Source organism: Loxodonta africana, chromosome 1 (assembly GCF_030014295.1).
Source record: "Loxodonta africana isolate mLoxAfr1 chromosome 1, mLoxAfr1.hap2, whole genome shotgun sequence".
Taxonomy (NCBI): Eukaryota; Metazoa; Chordata; class Mammalia; order Proboscidea; family Elephantidae; genus Loxodonta; species Loxodonta africana.
This window is the reverse complement of record NC_087342.1, coordinates 189,229,579-189,247,983: the sequence shown is the minus strand read 5'-3', so window position 1 is coordinate 189,247,983 and position 18,405 is coordinate 189,229,579.

The window sequence follows — 18,405 nt, the reverse complement described above, 5'->3', positions numbered from 1 at the left end:
ACAGTTTGAATCCACCAGCTGCTCCTTGTAAACCGTATCAGACAATTCTACTCTGTCCTATAAAGTCATTACGAGTCAGAATTTACTTGTGGACAATGGGTTTTGGTTTTTATTGCTATGTACCACTGACCATCAATCATTTCCCTGAAAGAGTAATCTACAGCTCACACAGGTCTCCCCGCTTTCAGAAGCAGCTTACCAGGTCTCTTTGGGTGTTTCAGGTTTTCATTCCTTGAACTGCAACTAGGTTGGTGCTCCCTATTGCTTGCATTTGCTTTGGATTCCAATGCAGGAACAAAAACTGATTAAAGTGAACTTGAAGAATTGGATTGAGAAGGCATATATTTTTTCATTTACATTTGGAAATGCAAATGACAAGATCCAGAGTTCTAGGCTAGGATGATGATTGACAGTAATGAGTAACTATTTAGAAAAGAGAAACATATTGCTAGAGTCACAAAATCTCTAATGCCCCAAACATTTCCTCTCGTTTAAAAATTGGCCCTTTTTGCATGATCTTTTTTTGTGAGAAGGGTTGAAGCTGCCATTCTTAGCTCAGTTTCTTTTGCATTCATGGTCCTGAAAAAAAAAAAAAAACTGCAAAACACAAAAGCTCTACATTTATATGTTCAGATGAAAGGCTAAAATCCCAAACACAGGAAGATATTGACAGCTCTGACAGATCCATCTCTGACTTTAATAGCCGAAGATGGTTGCATGGAAACACTAACAGTCAAAAATAACTCCTTTTGTTATGAAAAATAATGAGGAGGAGATGAATTGAAAGGCTTTGGGAGCCAATTGAGTATCACAAAGATTATTCTAAAGTTTTGCACCTGACATTTTGTCTATTCATTTTCATTCTAAAATTTTCGAAGTGAGCCTCAGAGAAATTTGCTTCACAGGTTCCTAATTTAGGCTTAAAAACCTGCAACTCTCTCACTATAGCGCTTTAAAACACTTAAGCCTAATTTTTCCAACTGTGATTGATTATCCTGAGTCTCACCTTAACTCTCAGGACTACCACACCTTCCTTGACAGAGTACTTACAGTTCCAGTTCAGCTTTTCTGTTCCACCTTCTCAACGTGCTACTTTATCACCGCCATATATAGATTATCCCTAAAAGAGAACTCCCACTTTTTCCAGTGATACTGTATGCCATAGTTTGATAAAAACAGAAGGTAGAGTGGCTAAATACTTAAAGACAATTTTCAAGATTCAAGATATAGACTCAGAATTAAAGTTCTGTGAAACCACCAAACTGGTTATTTAGCAAAAAGTATTGTTTGGTGAAATTTTTCATGATTAAGCAGCCTATAGCCAGAGTCATTCCCCTAAAAGTTTGACTTGTTTGAAAAAAGTGGACATTGTCATAGTTTAAGAAGGATTAAAATTCAGCAGAACTCATTTCCTCATATCTATAAGTAACTGTTTATTGAAATTTCCCCTCTCACAAATTCTATTTCCTTTCTAGATACAAAGCTCTGCCTAAGAGCTCGTCTCCCATTAATATTCATTGGAATTATTTAGTTCCCTATTTTTTTTTCCTTCAGTTTTTTTCTCTATCCTCCAAGCCTCCAAGCATACTGCTGCACCTTGGAGACTAAGGATTCATTAATTCTGAGCCATATTTGAACTTTAAGCTGCTCGGTTCACTTTCACCAAACTGGTTCACTGACTTTTTTTTTCCTATCCAGACAAAATTTATTTAACTAACTGATGACAACAGAATAAATGATGACGTTTGGATAATGAGTTAATTATTTTAGAAGGTAAATAAAACTTAAGTCCACAAACTCCTGCCCAATTCCTCATCCTAACAAAAATGACATCGAATTTTTCCTGATTGCCTAAACTGCTTTTAAAATGTAGTAATGTGCTGTGGTTTAATTTTCAAATTAATAAATATAGCTATACTTTTATTCAACTATATTAATCAAATATTGTTAATTAGACATAACGCAGTAGCCCTGCAGTATCATGACTTGTGGTAGTAAGACAAAGCTATTTGGCAGAACTCTAGGAAATTTTCTTGACTACTTGGCATATCCCACACCATGGCAATCAGACTTATTCAAGAGAATAAATACTTCGTATTTTTTTTTTTTATTGCATCCTTCAATATTTTCCCCTTAGAATTTTTCAATATTGCAACTTGAGGCTTGAAGTTTTCCTTCAGTTCTTTCAGCTTGATAAATGCTGAGAGTGTTCTTCGCTTTTGGTTTTCTATCTCCAGGTCTTTGTACATATCATTATAATGCTTTGCCTTCTCAAGCCGTCCTTTGAAATCTTCGGGTAAGCTCTTTTACTTTGTTATTTCCTCCATTTGCTTTAGCCACTCCACATTCAGGAGCAAGTTTCAGAGTCTCTTCTCACATCCATTTTGGTCTTTTCTTTCTTTCCTGCCTTTTTAATGACCTCTTGCTTTCTTCAAGTATGATGTCCTTGATGTCATTCCACAACTCGTCTGGTCTTTGGTCATTCGTGTTCAGTGTGTCAAATCTATTCTTCAGATGGCCTCTAAATTCAGATGGGATATACTCAAGGTCATATTTTGGTTCTTGTGGACTTGTCCTAACTTTCTTCAGGTTCAACTTGAACTCACATATGAGCAATTGATGGTCTGCCCCATAGTTGGCCCCTGATCTTGTTCTGACTGATGATATTGAACTTCTATATCATCGCTTTCCACAGATGTTGATATGATTCCCGTGTCCACTTGTATTGTCACCATTTAAGTTGTTGAAAAAAGGTATTTGCAATGAAAAAGTCATTTGTCTTGCAAAATTCTATCATGCCATCTCTGGCATCGTTTCTATCACCAAGGCCATGTTTTCCAACTATGGATCCCTCTTTAATTCCAACTTCAGTAATTATTTGTTCTGCTTGATGTTACTCATGCTTTTTAAATCTATCACTTGATGAAGTTCTTTAGTTTTGGAAAGTTACCAGTCATCGTCTCTTAAAATATCACTTCCTCCATTCTCCCTCACCTGTTTTTTGGTGACTTCAACTGTATACTTGGTAGATGTTCTCTGAATCATTATTGTCTTGTACCATATAATCTATATTTTTCAGCCCTACTCTAGTCTTCAGTTTGCATGTGTCTAATATGCTATTAAACCTATTAGGTGAGTTCTTAATTTCAGTTATTATATTTTTCTGTTCTCGGATTTTCATTCTTTAATTTTTTTGTAGGGTTTATTTATTTATTTGGTCACCCTCAAAATTCTAACTCTCACATTTTAACTCTTTGAACAGAATAAATGTAATTATTTTAATCAGTATCCGATATCTTCAATATCAGAGGCTTTTTGAGTATTTTTTCCATCGTTTTCTGTTTGTGCCTCTGCTGGTTCATTATATCTTCAGACTGTATTTGTAAATACTTTTGTAGAAATAATTTGTGGTCTATGATAGTATCTTCCTCCAGAGAGGATTTTCATTTATTATTATTAATTTGGCTAGCTATTCTGGTGAAATAGTATTACCTTAATACAATTTCTGGGTTTAATATTATATGGAGTCAGTCTGCACTCCCTGTGGAGGTCTGTCTATTTTGTATTTACCTTTTACAAGTAGGTTTCACCTGTTCATCCCTCGTCTCCTCCACCTAAGCCCCTGACAACAACTGATTTTCTTACTATCTCTATAGTTTTGCCTTCTCCAGAATGTAATATAATTGGAATGATAACATAGCTCTTTTAGACTGACTTTTTTCATTTAGCTAAACTGATTTACGTCTCTGCCATGTCTTTTTATAGTTTGATATTTCATTTCTGTTTTTATCCAAATTCATTTTTCAGTTCTATATCAGTGCTTATATTGTTACTATTATAATCCATATCAAGCCTTTACTTTGAGCCTGACACTGTGCTAGGCATTGGAGATACACTGTCACTAAGTGAGCAAAACAGGCAAAGCCACTGCTCTATTGACACTTACAGAGAAGTGGGAAAGCCATGTAGGATGAAATGAGGTACTCTGAAAAGTGGTTAGCACAGTTCCCGGCATATAATATACGCTCAAAGACTGTTACTATTAATGTGCACAATCATTTCCAACCAATACCAGTTGCCAGGGCCCTGTACTCCTGCGATCCACACTGGGCAGATTTTTGAGGGTGAAAAATGGCTTTCAAACATTTTGGGAAATGCAGGCTTTATACATAATCATCTTTTTTAACTATAGAAGCTTTATAAGTGTATTTAGAAGCATATATTTTCCTTTTGCCTCAGGCTCCAGTATGGCTCTGCACAGTACTAACATGGATGTTCAAATTATTCCATAAATAAATAAATAATAATAAAAACACAAAAGAAAAAGAAAAGAGATAGAAACGGGAATGGAGAAGACATAAATCTAGGTGCTAAAATTTCCAAAGAATGAGGGTTTTGCAGGGATGTAAAAACTGATAATGACAAGAAGGGGCGTATATAATGTATACATTTTCGAGAAGAGAGGATAAAACTTTTGGAAAAGGTAATGAAAAATAAAGAGGAAAAAAAATAATGAAAAATAAAGGGAAACTGTGTGACTATATGCCTCTATGTATACTTATCAAAATATTCTTCCATATTTTGAACTGGGTGGAAAGCATAAAAGTGAAGAGATCACTTGGAGAAGAGATTGAGGATATAAGGGATTTTACTGAGGAGATATTACGATTTCAAGGTGCTTTACTGTGTAGTTTTCAAGGAAAACAGCAATAAAAAAGTTAGCCCTGCTGCCTTCCAATCTGAATATGATATTGTGAATCAGAGATAATTGAATATTACTTCTTTCCCTTCATTTTAAAGAGATTATTCCCTCTCCACCTTTTTATAGTAAGTGAGTAGAGAGATTGGTTAAATTTATCATATAACTTTAGGTGTAAGATTATAAAAAATATATAAACCCGATTAAGAGGATTGTCCATCACCCAGAGATGAATCAACTGACATTATTTTCTGTAGAAGTTCTCTGGGGAAGGGGTGAGTGTGATTTTAATTGTATATGGGACAGTTGTGTTATTAAGATGAAATATTTTCCATATATTTTTCTGGAAAAAAGAAGGGAGTGTGTGTGTTTACTTGAATATACAGTGAACAGGGAATATCTGATTTGGCTGCTCAATATCACCATCTTCTTACAATAAAACTCTCCTTGGCCAACTGTCGTTCCACAACACCCCCCCCGCCCACCCTGTCCCTAACACTTCCAGTGCAGCTGCCAATCATTGTACTTAACTCCTCAGGACCCAGGGCTGCCAATCAAAGTTCCCCATTCTCCTGGCAATAGCGATTGATTGAGGGATGTGCACATGATTTAAGCCAGACCAACAAGAGTCCTTCGCCATATTTTTAAAATACAAATATTGTGGAAAAAAACTCTCTCTTCAGGGATTATATCTTTTTATTATTATTTTTATTTATAGTGCTTTAAGTGAAAACTTACAAATCAAGTCAGTCTAACTTACAAAAACTTACACAAACCTTGATATGTGCTCCTAGCTGCTCTCCCCTAAATGAGACAGTCCACTCCTCCTCTCCAACCTGTATTCCACATGTCCATTCAACCAGCTCCTGTCTCCCTCTGCCTTCTCATCTTGCCTCCAAACAGAAACTGCCCACATAGTCTCATGTGTCTACTTGAGCCGAAAAGATCACTCCTCACCAGTATCATTTTCTGTCTTATAGTCCAGTCCAATCTTTGTCTGAAGAGTTGACTTCAGGAATGGTTCTAGTTTTGGGCTAACAGAGAGCCTGGGGACCATGACCCTTGGGGTCCCTCTACTCTCAGTCTAACTATTAAGTCTGCTCTTTTTATGAGAATTTGAGATCTGCACCCCACTGATATCCTGCTCCATTGGGGAATCTCTGTCATGTTCCCTGTCAGGGCAGTCATCAGTGGTAGCTGGGCACCATCTAGTTCTTCCAGTCTCAGGCTGATATAGTCTCTGGTTTATGTGGCCCTTTCTGTCTCTTGGGCTCATCTTTACCTTATGTCTTTGGTGTTCTTCATTCTCCTTTTCGCCAGGTGGGTTGAGACCAGTTAATGCACCCTAGATGGCCTCTTGCTGGTGTTTAAGACCCCAGAAGCCACTCACCAAAGTGGGATGCAGAATGTTTTCTTAATGCATTTTGTTACACCAAATGACCCAGATGTCCCTTGAAACCATGGTCCTGAGACCCCTGTGCCTGCTACTCTGGTCTTCAAAGTGTTCAGTTGTATTCAGGAAACTTCTTTGCTTTTGGTTTAGTCCAGTTGTGCTGACCCTTCCTGTATTGTGTGTTGTCTTTCCTTTCACCTAAAATAGTTCTTGTCTACTATTTAACTAGTGAATACACCTTTTCTTCCCTCCCTACCCTTGTAACCATCAAAGAATATTTTCTTCTGCATTTAAACTTTTTCTTGAGTTCTTATAATAGTGATCTCATACAGTGTTTGTCCTTTTGCAACTGAATAATTTCACTCAGCAAAATGCCTTTCAGATTCTTCTGTGTTATGATATGTTTCACGGATTCACCATTGTTCTTAATTATTGTGCAGTATTCCATTTTTTTTATTCCATTATGTGACTATATCATAATTTATTTATCCATTCATCTGTTGATGGGCACCTTGGTTGCTTCCATCTTTCTGCTATTGTAAACAGTGCTGCAATGAACATGGGTGTGCATATATCTATTCATGTGAAGGCTCTTATTTCTCTAGGATATATTCCAAGGAGTGGGAGTGCTGGATCCTGTGGTACTTCTATATCTAGCTTTTTAAGGAAGCGCCAAATTGTTTTCCAAAGTGTTTGTACCTTTTTACATTCCAACCAGTAGTGTGTAAGTGTTCCAGTTTCTCCACCACTTCTCCAACATTATTATTTTGTGCTTTTTGGATTAATGCCAGCCTTGTTGGGGTGAGACGGTATCTCATTGCAGTTTTGATTTGCATGTCTCTGCTGTGAGTCGGAATCAGCTCGACAGCACTGGGTCTGGGTTTAATGGGTAGTGATCATGAGCATTTCTGCATGTATCTATTAGCCACCTGAATGTCTTCTTTGGTGAAGTGACTGTTCATATCCTTTTCCCATTTTTTAATTGGGTTATTTGACTTTTTGTGGTTGAGTTTTTGCAGTATCATGTAGATTTTAGAGATCAGATGCTGATCAGAGTTGTCGTAGCCAAAAACTTTTTCTCAGTCCGTAGGTAATCTTTTTACTCTTTTGGTGAAGTCTTTGGATAAACATAGGTGTTTGATTTGTAGGAGCTCCCATTTATCTAGTTTCTTTTCTGGTGTTTATGCATTGTTAGTAGTGTTTTATATACTGTTTCTGCCATGTATTAGGGCTCCTAGTATTGTCCCTATTTTTTCATCCATGATCTTTATCATTTAGATTTTATATTTAGGTCTTTGATTCATTTTGAGTTAGTTTTTGTGCATGGTGTGAGGTATGGGCCTTGTTTCATTTTTTTGCAGATGAATATTCCAGTTATACCAGCACCATTCATTAAAGAGGCTATCTTTTCCCCATTTAACAGACTTTGCGCCTTTGTCAAATAACAGCTGCTCATATGTGGATGGATTTATGTCTGAATTCTCAGTTCTGTTCCATTGGTCTATGCATCTGTTGTTGTACCAGTGCCAAGCTGTTTTGACTACTGTGGCAGTATAATATGTTCTAAAATCAGGTAGTGTGAGGATTCCCACTTTGTTTTTCTTTTTGAGTAATGCTTTATTTATCCAGAGCCTCTTTTCTGGGATCATATCTTTATTGTTCTGAACCAGGATTTATCCACGGTCATGTCTATATTTTCCCCACTACATTGAAAATGTCTTCGTAAAGTGGGAGAGAATGAAGAAATCAGGTAGGAACAGAGCTGCAGGATAGCAAAAGCTCTGTTTATTATTTAAACAAACAAACAAAACACTAGTCATCAAGTTGATTCTGACTCACAGTACCCCCATGTGTATCAGAGAAGAACTGTGTTCCATAGGGCTTTCAATGGCTGATTTGTCAGAATTAGATCACTAGGCCTTTCTTCCAAGGTGCCTATGAATGGACTTGAAATGACAAAGTTTTATTCAGCAGCCGAATATGTTAATCATTTGTATGTCTGAAATGTTAGTGACATTATTAACCGAAACCTATTGCCGTGGAGTCGATTTTGAGTCATAGCGGCCCTATAAAATAGGACAGAGTAAAACTGCCCCATGGAGTTTCCAAGGAACCCGGTGGATTTGAACTGCTGACCTTTTGGTTAGCAGCCACAGCACTTAACCACTGTGCCACAGGGTTTCCAGTTACATTATTAGTGACTCTTTATGCAAAGGTATGGAAAATTCATCTATGTCTTTTCAGGATTCAGCATAGACAAAAAGAAATTTTGAATTTATGATAAATGTGTCATTTTCTCAAATCCAGAAAGTCTGGATAGGAAAAAAAACATAATAGATCCAGCAAAGAGTTCTGTAAAGAGGCCTGGGCTGAGAGTCAGGGCAACTGGATTTTAGTTTAGGTTCTTCAAAAATGATTTATGTAAATGTGGGCAAGTCACTTAGCCTGGGTCTTAATTCGCTCATCTTTAAATGACAAATTTAGCTGCAACTACTTCTAAGATGCTTAAAATTATAGATGTACATGGTCCTACATGCCTCTGAACTAATCACATATTGAAATAAGTGCCCCACCTGTGAATACGCGCTTAATGATTTTTTTTCTGATAGTAACATTTTATTTTTTTATATATTTTTTCTTTGCTTTTAAGCTTTCTGTTTAAAAAAAAAAAAAAGTATGATGCTGCTAGATTAATCCAGTGGAATGTAAATGTAATCAGTGACTAAATCAAACATGTCTGTAGTCCACAACATTTCCAAGGCAAAACAAAATTATATATCCTTCTAATTTGAACCAGCTGAAGTAACTGCTGATTTTTATAGTTCCAATGAAATAGTGAATTACCAGAATTGATTGTCTCTGCAGATTATAATATTGAGCACTTATGTACACAGACACAGCAGCCACTAAATCCAACTTATAAGTGATTGAAGTTTGACATTAGTTGTTGGTTAGGTGCCATCGAGTCTGATCAGACTCATAGAGACCCTATTACAACAGAATGAAACACTGACTGTTCTTGCACTATACTCACAATCATTGCTGTTTGAGCCCATTGTTGCCACCACTGCATCAATGGATCTCACTGAGGGTCTTCCTCTTTTTCACTGACCCTCTACCTTACCAAGCATGATGTTCTTCTCCAGGATTGGTCTTTCCTGATAACATGTCCAAAGTACCTAAAACAAAGTCTAGCCATCTTGCTTCTAAGGAGCATTCTGGCCGTACTTCTGAGACAGATTTGTTCATTCTTCTGGCAGTCCATGGCATGTTCAATATTCTTTGAAAACACCATAATTCTAAGGCATCAATTCTTCAGTCTTTCTTATTCATTGTCCAGCTTTTACATACACATGAGGTGATTGAACATACCATGGACAAACGCTAACTAGACAATAGATAAGTAGTAACTGTGGTAAACAATAAGACAGAACACAATACTGGGGAAGTAGGTACAACTTGACTAAGGCAGAGTCACGCAAGCTTCATTGACGTCAAAACTCCGCGAGGGACCAAATTACTGGGCTGAAGGCTGGAGACCATGGTCTTGGAGGATATCTAGCTCAATTGGCATAGCATAGTTTATAAAGAAAATATTCTACATCCTACTTTGGTGAGTAGTGTCTGGGGTCTTAAAAGCTTGTGAACGACCATCTAAGATACTTTACTGGTCCCACGCCATTTGGAGCAAGGAAAACCTAAGACACAAGGGAAAGATTAGTCCAAAGGACTAATGGACCACAACTACCACAGTCTTCACCAGACTGAGTCCAGCAAACTAGATGGTACCTGGCTACCACCACTCACTACACTGACAGGGATCACAGTAGAGGATTCTGGACAGAACTGGAGAAAAATGTGGAACAAAATTCTAACTCACACACAAAAAAGACCAGACTTACTGTTCTGACAGAGACTGGAAAAACACTGAGAGTATGGCCCCCAGACACCCTTTTCACTCAGCACTGAAGTCATTCCTGAGGCTCTCCCTTCAGCCAAAGATTAGACAGGCCTGTAAAACGAAAGGAGACTAGATGGGCACACCAGTCCAGGAGCAAGGACAAGAACGCAGGACGGGGCAGGGAAGTTGGTAAAGGGGAACCTAAGGTTGAGAAGGGGAGAATGTTGACGTGTCATGTAGATGGCAACAAAGGTGGAAAAACAGTATGTATATTAATTACTGAAAAACTAATTTCCTTTATAAACTTTCACCTAAATCACAATAAAAAAGAAAAAAATGAATAGATAAACTATGGTACATACACACAAAGGAATATTATGCAATGATAAAGAACAATCATGAATCTGTGAAACACCTCACAACGTAGATGAATCTGGAGGGCATTAGGTTGAGTAAAACAAGTCATTCACAAAAAGGACAAATAGTGTATGAAACCACTATTATAAAAACTCATGAAAAGGTTTACACACACAAAGAAACAATCTTTGACAGTTATAAGGGAGAGGAGGGATGGGGAGGAAAAAAGGCTAACTAGGTAGTAGATAAGTAGTAACTTTGGTGAAGGGTAAGACAGTACACAATACTGGGGAAATCAGCACAACTTAATCAAGGCAAAGTTATAGAAGTGTCACAGACATATCCGAACTCCCTGATGGATTGAGTTACTGGGCTGAGGGCTGAGAACCGTGGTCTTGAGAGACATCTAGCTCATTGCCATAACATAGTTTATGAAGAAAATGTTCTACATCTGACTGTAGTGAGTATTATCTGGTGTCTTAAAAGCCTGCAAACAGCCATCTAAGGGACACTTACTGGTCCCACCCTGACTGCAGCAAAAGAGAACGAAGATAACCAAAGCACAAGTGAAAGATTAGTCCAAAGGACTAATGGACCACAACTACCACAATGTCTGCCACACCGAACACGGAAGAACTAGATGGTATCTGGCTACCTCTACTGACTGCTCTGACAAGGATCACTATAGAGGGACCTGGAAACAGTGGGAGAAAAATGTAGAAAAAAATTCAAATTCACTTGCTTGTCTGACAGAAACTGGTGAAACCCCAAGAGTATGGCCTCAGACACCCTTTTAACTCACTGCTGAAGTCACTCCTGAGGTTCACCCTTCAACTAAAGATTAGACAGATCTTCAGGGCAAACGATAAGAGAAGTGAGGAGTGTGCTTCGTAGTTCAAGCATGTATAGAATACTAAACACAAGCCCTAAAGCAAAGGTGAGAAGGCAGGGACAGGAAAACTGGTTGAATGGAAACAAGGAAACTGGGGTGGCGAATGGGAGAGTGTTGACACATAATGGGGATGGCAACAAATGTCACAAAACAATTTGTGTATTAGCTGTTTAATGAGAAACTAATTTGCTCTGAAACCTTTCACCTAATGCACAATTAAAAAAAAGAAAAGAAAAGAAAATACCATGGCTTGGATTCAGGCTCACCTTAGTCTTCAAAGTGACATCTTTGCTTCTTAACACTTTAAAGAGGTCTTTTGCAGCAGGCTTGCCCAGTGTAATATCTAGTTTGATTTCTTGACTTCTGCTCCTATGGACATTAATTGTGCATCCAAGTAGAATGAAATCCTTGACAATTTCAGCATCTTCGTTCCACACGATGTTGCTTATTGGTCCAGTTGTGAGGATTTTTGTTTTCTTTATGTTGAAGCACAATCTATACTGAAGACTATGGCCTTTGATATTCTTCGGTAAGTGCTTCAAGTCCTCTTCACTTTTAGCAAGCAAGATTGTGTTATTTGCATAGCACAGGTTTATAATGAGTCTTTCTCCATTCCTGATGCTGTGTTCTTCATATAGCCTAGCTTCTTGGATTATTTGCTCAGCATACAGATTGAATAGAGTATGGTGGAAAGATACAACCCTGATGTGTGCCTTTCCTGATTTTAAATCACGCAGTATCCCCTCGTTCTGTTTGAATGACTGCCTTTTGGTCTATGTACAGGCTCCACATGAGCACCATTAAATGTTCTGGAATTCTCATTCTTCTCAATGTTACCCATAATTTATTATGATCCACATAGCCAAATGCCTTTGCATAGCCAATAAACACAGGTAAACATCTTTTTTGGTGTTCTTTGTTTCAGCCAAGATCCATCTGACATCAACAATGATATTCCTGGTTACATGTCCTTTTCTGAATTTGGCTTGAGGTTCTGGCAATTCCCTGTCAATGTACTTGCTGCAGTTGTTTTTGAACTATCTTTAGCAAAATTTTATGTAGGTATGATATTAGTGATATTGTTTAATAATTTCCAAATTCTGTTGGATCACCTTTCTTTGGAATGGGCATAAATATGGATCTCTTATAGTAGGTTGGCCAGGTAGCTGAAAACCTTGACATTGGAAATGCCCTTATTTGTCCTTTCAGTGAGATCTCAATCTCTCAGTCAGTGCCTCTGACCCTCTTCCCCGGTTTATAGCAATTAGGTTTATCCCAACTGGAATAAACTGTTGTGGCTCCAATGGATTCAATAATGGGGAGGGTTTGAGACTGTATCCATGCTCAGTGGGAGAGGATGCTATGAATAATAACCAGTTTCTGCAAATGGCACAGGCCTGGAAAGTATGGCCTCTGTGATGGGTATGTGCCATTCAATTGCTATCTTAATTTTATATTCCAAATAGTATTTGTCTTTTAACAGAAAACTTTCAAATTCAAGTTCAAAATTATAGGACTGAGCCTTTGATTTGTGTATACCAGGCTTCCTGACTGGGGAATGCATTTTGGGAAGAGCGTGCTCTCTACATTATTCCTCATATCCAGCCATCTCTTCTACTTACTGACCATGCCAAGGCAGCTTAGGTTTATACCCACAGTGTCTATCACAACTCCAATTCATTCTCAGCATGAAATACCACTTATATTGGTTTGAAATTCTATTCTAAACTTAGAGCCCACGATTTCTATGTGGGATGAAAGGTTGACAAAACACGTACTTTCTCCCTAATGCAAATCCTACATGCGTTGGCTTTTGGGTAGTCAAGCTGACACTGCCGGGGGCGTGTGAGACAGAAAATAACTCCTGTTAAATAAGAGGGTAAGCAGTGAGGAGAGGGGAGCAGATCTATTTTGTTAAGTGGAATTTTTAGAGACAGAGGAAACAGTTCCGTTTTGTTTTGAGAGAGATTAAGAATAAAAATAATGTATTTAAACTGAGAGTGACCATACATTAGGAGGTCAAGGAAAGCTGACATTCTGCCAGTTGTGACAACAATTGATAATATTCAAATTAATTATAATTTTGAAAATGGGAAATTCTGACTTCAAATGAATAATGAATAGCAAAACCAGACACAGCTCTGAGGTAAAATGCGATTTTCATGAGGATGGGGACATTTAACATTTGTACAGCAGTTCATATTCTCAAAGTCATATATCAGTGACAACTGTAAAATACATCTTTAATGTGAATTGATGAAATGCTTTGCAGAGGTATACTCAGGTAGAGGTAACCCACCCCCACCCCCTCCCCCAATAAAAGGAGAGAGAGAGAAGAAATTTGAATAAATAAATGCTTAAAAGCTGCTTGGAAAAAGCAGAATTCAAAGGCCCTGATATCCAATCATTGGAAATGATTTAATTCTTAGTAGGTATGTTTTGTTTTCCATTCACATGAATATTCATAGAATGTCTCATCTCTTCATGTGCTTAGAAGTTAAGGGTTATTCACATTCTGAATGTCCAAAGACGGATTTATAAATATACACTGTAATCCATGTTGTTGTTGATAGGTGCCTTCCAGTTGGTTCTGACTCATAGCAACCCAGTGCACCACAGAACGAAATACTACCTAGGCCTGAGCCATTTTCACAATCATTGTTATGCTTGAGCCCATTGTATCAATCCACGTCATTAAGGGTCTTCCTCTTTTTTGATGACTCTCTACCAAGCATGATGTACTAGCTCCTCCTGATAATATGTCCAAAGTATATGAGACAAAATATCACCTTCCTTGCTTCTAAGGAGCACTCTTGCCATACTTCTTCCCAGGTAGATTTGTCCATTCTTTTGGCATTCCATGGTATATTCAATATTCTTTGCTAACACCATAATTCAAAGGCCTAAATTCCTCTTCAGTCTTCCTCATTCATTGTCCAGCTTTCGTACTCATATGAGGTGATTGAAAATACCATGGCTTAGGTCAGGTGCACCATAGTTCTCAAAGAGACATCTTTAATTATTTTTTTTAAATTGTATTTTAGATGAAGGTTTACAGAGAAAATTAGTTTCTCATTAAACAATATACATATTGTTTTGAGACATTGGTTGCTAACCCCACAACATGTCGACACTCTCCCCTTCTTGACCTTGGGTTCCCCATTACCAGCTTTCCTGCCTCCTCCTGCCTTCTTGACCTTGCCCCTGGACTGGTGTGCCCATTTAGTCTTGTGTGTGACTTCAGTAGTGAGTTAAAATGGTTTCCAGGGGCCATAATCTTGGGGTTTCTCCTGTCTCTGTTCGATTGGTAAGTCTGGTGTTTTTTGTGAGTTAGAATTTTGTTCTACATTTTTCTCCAGCTTTGTCCAGGACCCTCTTGTGATTCCTGTCAGCACAGTCGGTGGTGGTAGTTAGCACCATCTAGTTTGCTGGACTCAGTCTGGTGAAGGCTGTGGTCGTTGTCATCCATTAGTCCTTTGGACTAATCTTTACCTGTGTCTTTGGTTTTCCTCACTCTCCCTTGCTCCAGAATGATGGGACCAGTGGAGTATCTGAGATGGCTGCTCACAAGCTTTTAAAACCCCAGGTGCTACTCACCAAAGTAGGATTTAGAACATTTTCTTTATAAACTATGTTATGCCAATTAAGCTAGATGTCCCCCAAGACCATTGTCTCTTTCCACAGATGTAGTCAATTTGATTGCTGTGTATTCCATCTGGGGAGGTCCATGTGTATAGTTGCCATTTGTGTTGTTGAAAAAAGTTATTTGCAATGAAGAAGTCATTGGTTTTGCAAAATTCTATCATGCATTTTCTGATATGGTTTCTATCACTGAGGCCGTATTTTCCAACTACTGGTCCTTCTTTGCTTCCAACTTTTGCATTAACCCATAGACATTGCTGTAATTAAAAGCCCTTTATCCGTTGCCATTGAGTTGATTCTGACTCATAGTGACCCAACAGGACAGAATAGAACTGTCCCGCAGGGCTTTTAAGGAGCAGCTGTTGAATTCAAACTGTCAAATATTTTGGTTAGCAGCCAGGTTCTTAACTACTGTGCCACAAAGGTTCAAAAAAAAAAAAAAGCCCTTTAGATCATGTATTTTCTGCAAAATTCTCATCTCTGTACTCCTTTTTTCACTGGCCATAGATGGAACGTTAGCTAAAACTTTTCTTGAAGGCCACAGTTTCCCAAAGAGCTCAGTCCAATCATTTACTTCTCTGCTTCGGTGGTCAATCTATTAATGTGGCTAGAGTATCTAAAATAGACCTGTAGTAGAGGCTTCATTCCTAGCATTTCAGTGGGACATCATTGCCAGGCCCCAACTCTACCCCTTTGCAGTTTGGTATAAGCAAGAATCAAGCTCTCTCCAAGGAATAGAAGCAGAGGTGACCCATGTCAATTCTAGGCTTGGCCCATACAACCTTGCAAGTCTTAGCCCTTTCTGCCAGCTGGGGTGTTGATCACCAGAAAAATCTTGGAACTCACATAAGGATGGCAGAGCTGCCATTATCCTGGATCTCTAAATGACCCTAAGGAGAATAGTTGCCTACTGACCTGAAACAATTCTCTGGACTGTGGACATAAGACAAATAAGCTTTTATTTTGATTAAGGAGGTATATTGGAGACTCCTTTTGTTTCAGCCTCTTGTATTAACCAAACTAGTACAAATACATATTTACTACTATAAATGTATGTTCTCTGGGCCAAACTGGACTTTCAGTAGTACTCTTTCAGTCCTCAAAGTGCTGCCTTTCTTTTTACTTCTACAGTTTTTTGAAGCCTTTAGAACACTCCCCTATCATTCCTGCCTTGTTTCTTAGTAGATGATACTGCCTTATAGAGAAACTAACACCATCAGACATGAATTCTTTAATTTCCTCTCCTTGTAATTCAAAATTATCTGTATTTTTGCTCAATCTTAATTCTTTTAACTTTACTAAGAATTTTATTTCTTTTTAAAAGTATTCTCAAGATGAGCTCAAATTTTACCTTTCCATCTACTTCAAACTCTGTATTCTTTTCTTTCTTTTTTTTTTCTTAAATCTCCCCTATATCATTGACTTCTCCTCTGTCATTGCTGGATTTTTTCCCTCAAAGTATAAAAATATTCAAGATTCTTCTATATATTAAAAAGAAAACAACTCTTGTTTTTTTTTTATAGTTTGCTCTTCTCTAATTCTTATTCTAACTCTTTTGCCTTTCAAGTAAGAGCCTTTAAAGTACATTTCATGTTCATAGTTCATTTTATTGTCTCTCATTTGCCCCATGTTCTATAACCTGGCTTCTCTTTCCAAGACTCCTTTGAAATTGTTTTAAGGAAGCCATGTATGACCACTTTTGTGTTGTATCCAGCCTTCCTAAAAGGTAAAACTAATTATTGCACATTCTTGCTTAAAATGCTTCAATGTGATTATAAAATCAGGGTTAAGTCCAAACATCTTACTATGACCTATAAGGCACTTTAATACATGGCTCTTTTTAATGCTCTTGTTTTGTTTCTTGTAGCTTCTTTAAAGGTATTTTGTGAACAAATTTTACGGAAGTTTTTAAAGTTCATGGTGTTTTATGCCTCCATAATTTTTTTCTAAGTTGTTCCATCTATGTGGAAAGTATGTCCACAATCAAACATTTATTTAAATAATTTTATGCACTTCAAGACGCAACTCCAGTGTTGCCTTTCTTTTAAAGCCTTTCCTCTTCCATTTAAAAGGGTTGATTATTCCATTTCTGCTCCCCGATGATTATTGTTTATCCTTCTCCATATCACTCTGCATTGTTAATGTTTGGTCTACTTTTCTGACTCTCTTACTAGACTATGAACTTCTTGAAGACAAAATCTCATCTTGTTCATCTTTGTATCACTAATACCTAGTTCATTGCCCAGAGCAAATTAAAGAGCTAATATGTATTTACTGAATAATAGGAGTATAAATTATTCCTCATTTACTAACAAGCTCACCAAGTTGGTAGTTTTATTTGATTGGTGGTAATGATAAAATAGATTCAGCAGATTGTCTTGTTGAGGATGAAAAACATTATAGATGTAATGAACGAAATCCTTAAGATGACATTGTGAATTTGTTGGAAAGTAGCAAATGGAAATATCCATTTAAGATATGTAAAAGACATTTGTTAATTTAAAAACTGGTCAGTGGATATTTTGCCTTTTATAATAAAGGTATCTATGCTTTTATAAGAAAAATAAAAAATCATAGCTCGTCCAAATTGGACACTGAATAGCAGCCAGGACTACGGACTGAAGATAATATGTGATAGACTACAGAATAGAAACCAGTCTTTCAAATTATATGCTCCATAGGGGGCACCTAACACAGGATACTGCAGAGCCTCATAAAGAGGATGAGGTAGTGGACAGGTGCCAGCTCTTCAAACAATGGAATCTGTAAGAAGGGAAGGGGCATTTGTTGCCTTTGTTAACTGAAGGTTAGATTGACGCAGGCAAATTTCTGAGAGAATGTCTGACAATGTCAAATGTGTGTGAGGAAAGAAGTCTGATATTGGAGACTCAGCTACTCATGAGTCAGAGCTAAAGAGAGGAAAGTTTTTAATTGAACTAGAATGTCATCTGTCATTTGAAACGATCTGGATCACACAGTTTCTAAATAATCAGATGGTAAGCCAAACCTATGGAATGACTTTCAACCTTTGACTAAAGAAACAAGCACAAGCCATTTAGAGAAAGAAATGAGGGCAGAATGAGAGTTTCCATGATGCAAATAGAACACAAAACACTTTTAAATGAAGTGAGCAGGCAGCTCTGAGATGAAGTAAGAGTAATGAACTAACATAATAGTTTGATTGAGGCTTTTCTTGTGATTCCGAAGATGAAACTTGTAGGGTGGAAACTTCAAAGGAATTTCTTGGTCGTGTGATGGGATTTTAAGGCCACCCACCCACTGCCATTGAGTAGATTACAACTCATAGCGACCCTATAGGACAGAGTAGAAATGCCCTGTAGAGTTTCCAAGGAGCGCCTGGTGGATTTGAATGGCTGACCTTTTTGGTTAGCAGCCGTAGCTCTTAACCACTATGCCACCAGGGTTTCCTTTTAAGGCCAAGTGAGAGTAAATACAATCAAATGACCTCCATGTTCACTTTAAATGTTACTAGTTTATTTTACATTTCTTCATTCTGAGGT